The sequence below is a fragment of the Rhinolophus hipposideros genome (assembly GCF_964194185.1).
Source record: "Rhinolophus hipposideros genome assembly, chromosome: 17".
NCBI classification, from domain to species: Eukaryota; Metazoa; Chordata; class Mammalia; order Chiroptera; family Rhinolophidae; genus Rhinolophus; species Rhinolophus hipposideros.
Genome location: NC_138063.1, coordinates 41,296,014 through 41,300,398, shown reverse-complemented (window position 1 = coordinate 41,300,398; position 4,385 = coordinate 41,296,014). Strand labels below are relative to the sequence as shown.

Below are 4,385 nucleotides of genomic sequence, written 5' to 3'. Positions count from 1 at the left end.
ACGTAAATACTCTCTCCATGAAATTTGGTCTTTCTCATCCTGAAAAGTACACGTATGTTTCACACAGCATAATATCTCACATAGAATTAAATGACTAAAAAAAAAAAAAAGCCAGGATTGTTTATTATGATAAATGGTTTAAACAATTATAGGCATTCTTCTTCTTTAAAAAAAAAACAACAACTTTTATTTTAAGTGTGTTTTTCCACAACTCATCAACTCCAAGTCAAGCAGTTGTTTCAATCTAGTTGTGGAGGGTTCGATCCCCACACTGGCCCATGTGGGGATCGAACCAGCAACCCTGGTGCTAGGAGCATTGTACCCTAACCAACCACCCCCGACACGTTCTTTTGAAGAACTGAATGTTCAAACCATTGAGTTCTACATATCAGTGTTGTTAAAATGCACACCAACAGCTTTGTTCTAGGAATAGATATCTTAACCCTACAGAATCCAATGTTTGTAACTTTCCAGAACCTTTAAAAGAGGGGAGAAATTGAGTTAAACTGTTAAGTGTAGTTTATCTTTAAACTCTTCCATTTGGGGAATTTTTCATTGGTGGTTTTACTTAGTTTCTCAAAAGTCCTTCTGCTAGAACATGGAATTTGGGTACTAATAAATCCTATGAGGTAAATAGAAATTTCTGCTAAGGCACATTGGTAGCTACCTATAACAAGACCTTTTAAAGTCTAGTAAATGACAAGAAATCTTCAATTTAGGGGTTGCCCAAATCCCATTTTATCACAGTCTCTATGCTTGCAAAGGGTCTGCTTTAGTGATATATAAGGAAGGAATGGTATATCATGCATTCACTTTTTTTTTCTTCAAAACACTTGTTGGGTGGTTTATCCTATGACAGAATGGATACTAAGTTTGAATGTTGTAAATTTCTTACGGTGGAGTCCAGTCTAAGAGCACAAGGAGAAAAGTTTAGGTATAAGAAAGCACTGAAAAGCAAATTCTTCAGCATTTAATTCTAGACGATGTAACTGAGCATCAGCACAAGAGACCTCACAACTCTACCCACACATTGTAAGCCTCAAAAATATCTGTCTCTGCAAGCCCAGACATTCGTTTCGCCTACAGCTGCTTTGGGTAGTGAGATTGCTTGACTTGCCATGGCAAGGTTCCGTGTATTATGAATATACAGTGGGGAAAAAAATTTTTGTGAATGGACCCAATTGTACAGTATGCATGTCCCACTAGGACTGATCAGAGTAAAGAAAGTGACAGAGCCTGCACTACATTCAGTCCATAACTGAATGGACTTTTTCTTCACCATGTTGGGAAAAGACTGTTCATTGGCACAGGTAGCCTTTTCTCAGATTTGTACATTGGATGCCAAAAATGGCAATAGTGACATTCTGAGTCACCTTTATGTCAGGTATTAGATATTTATTCCTTCGGGAAATAATTTTTAACCAGAAATTAGTTCTAATTTCATAGTTTCAACCCTGTAGGAAAAGTTTCTCCTCAAACCCAAGATATTTCTATTTCCAGAAACAAGTTTAGGTTATTCAGGGAAAATAGTCTCTGACTCTTTGTTATTGTTTAGGTGATATTTACCTGTTGCTGAGCTACAAAGGACATCTCCTATTTCTTATTTTGTTCTCAGAGAAAAACATTTTTCATGTATATCTGTAGCTTTGAGTCAGTCTTCAGGGTTTAGTTGCTTGATGAAGTAGAATAGCAATTCAAGACTGATGTTAGCCTCTCAGTGTTTTCAACATTATCTAGAAGCTTTTGTGTACTGGGTCTCATTTGTTTCCTTATCTGTTGCATTTGGATAGAAATAATGACACAGGTGATACTACTTTTCAGTCTTTGAGAGGGACATATTTGTTTACTACTGGGAGAGCTGGGGTTTAGCACCTTTTATCAAGAAACTGATATGAATAAAGCAATTATTACTAGGCAAAATAATACTAACACTCAGCCCCTATTTTTGGTAGTGCTCATATTCAGTTGGTCATCTTGAACAAATATGAATATGGCAGAGCAAGAACCAGCTTCATAATTTACCAAATCCAGAGCAAAATGAAAATGTGGAGCCCTTGCTCAAAAATTCTTTAATATTTCACAACAGAGCATTAAACCAAGAACAAGCCCTTTTAAGTACAGGGCCCTCTGTGATTGCACAGGTCACACAAACATTGAGACAAAAGTCACGGTTAAAACCCACTCATACTCTTTTGCTAAATGTCTTACCTATTTGGATGATTGCACACATTATTTTATGATGTCTTAATACCAATGAGAAGAAGTTCACAGTAGTACCATTGAGAAAGAGAAAAATAGACCAGCTCCCCACTACCTTGTGCATGGTGGGCTTGCATTGGCCCGGGGAAAGGAGAGCAGGTCTACGGGTCCAAATGTTGGGGCTGCGTCCTCCAGACAAGGATTGGGAGGAGGTAGAAACAGCAAGGATAGGCCCAGAAAAACAACCAGGAAAAAAATATCATGGCAAATATCCACCAGGAAATCTAAGACATGGAGCAGCACGTGTAGAATGGAGAGGAAAACTGCCCTTTTGGAGGGGGCGAAGGCCACCAGCTGGCAGGAAGTAAGAGACGAGGACAGGCTCGCCGACTTGCCCCTAATTTCTGATGGGCCATACCTAATAGGCAGGTTAATGATGGGATGGGTGGAGGTGGAGATGATATGGAAATATTCATGGAGGAGATGAGAGAAATCAGGAGAAAACTTAAGGAGCTGCAGTTGAGGAATTGTCTGCGTATCCATATGGAGGAATTCTCACCAAGACCATCATGATGAATTTTCCCTTACGCTTTGACTCCTGCCATTTTCCATGAGGTTAATATTGTGAATCCCACTGTTGTTTTCTTTTTCCTTGAATTTCCTCATATGCCTTTACTGATCTGTTTGCTGTGAACCTTATGTAATTTCCATGTGTCAGGTGGGTTCTGTCTTACCAGCTTCTAACTGGAGATTGCCTTGGCACCCAGTTTTAAATTTCTGTCAACAGTACTTTCACCCATTTGATTGGAAAAATGTAAAGTTAATAAAGCAATTAAAAAGCAAAAGAGAGAGAGAGAGAGAGAGAGAGAGAGAGAGAGAGAAATAGCTGTTCATAACAAGGAAATTAAAACATTTCTATTTTACAAATTAAATAACAATCATTAATTATTGAGTTTAATGGAACTTTAGGACAGACCATTTAAAATGGGTTTTAATTTTACCCTATCAATGATCCTCAAACTTTTCAACTCTGTTATGGTTCTCATAATTCCTCCACCCTAAATCAGTTTCTATTGAAATCAATGTTAATACTGAGAAGCCCAGGAGAAGAGGTAGAACAGGTGAGCGAAGGCAAAGGAACTGAGGACATTAACATTTTGTTATTTCATGACTGCATACAATAACTATACTGCATATTGTAACACATCTTTTTTTAGTCCATTCAGGTTTCCATTAAAAAATTATCATACACTGGGTGGCTTAGTGAAGTATACAATTGAAGGACATCCAACACAGGAATAATGGAAGCTGGTGTGAAGACAACAGACTTGTTTATTATCAAGAAAACAGCTGTCTCTATTTTTAGTCAAGATAGCAGAGTAGATAAATGCTATACTTGCCTCCTCTCATGACTTCATCAAAATTGCAACTAAGTTACAGAGCAACATGATTGAGAATTGCCTGGAGACTAACTAGCTGAACAGAAGTCCTATAACTAAGGACATACAGAAGAAGCCACCTTGACACTGGTAGGAGGGGCAAAGCCACAGAACATGCTGGTGTCACACCCACATGTGACCATTAAAAATCAAGATATCTCAGTTGTGGAGTTCCCCCCAGAGGAGTGAGGGGTCCCACCTTACACCAGGCTCCCCAGCCCTTGGTTCCCTGGGAAAAGAAGTCTCCCCAACTTCTCGCTGAGAAAAACAGCAGAGATTGTGGATGAGTGAGACAGAGGGCAGCTGGAGTCCCATGCATTCCTCTTAAAGGGCCTGCACACAGACTTACTTCATAGACTCACTCACAGCAGCTCAAAAGGTACCAGGGACATATGGGGAGGAACTGAATTGTCCAGCTTCAGGGCAACAGCTGATGGGGCAGCTTTCTCCCAGACTGGCAGACTTCATTATTTCTTTATTGAGCCTCACACCAACACACATCATAATTAAACTGCCAAAAGTAAAAGACAAAGAGAGAATCTTAAAAGCAGCAATAGAAAAACAGTTAGTTACCTACAAAGGAGCTCCCATAAGACTGTCAGCTGATTTCTAAATAGAAACTTTGCAGGCCAGAAGGGAGTGGCACAAAATATTCAGTTATGAAAAGCAAGGATCTACAACCAAGATTGCTCTACCCAGCAAAACTTTCATTTAGAATCAAAGGACAGATAAAGAGTTTCCCAGACA

General features: G+C 39.1%; 1 pseudogene across 1 annotated transcript; it reads left to right on the top strand.

Annotated features, from left to right (window-relative positions):
* The first annotated feature begins 2,460 nt into the window (after positions 1–2,460).
* On the top strand, positions 2,461–2,794 carry LOC308509850 (protein BEX3-like; annotated as a pseudogene). The gene has a single exon. The product of its transcript is annotated as a protein BEX3-like (transcript).
* The last annotated feature ends 1,591 nt before the right edge of the window (positions 2,795–4,385 follow it).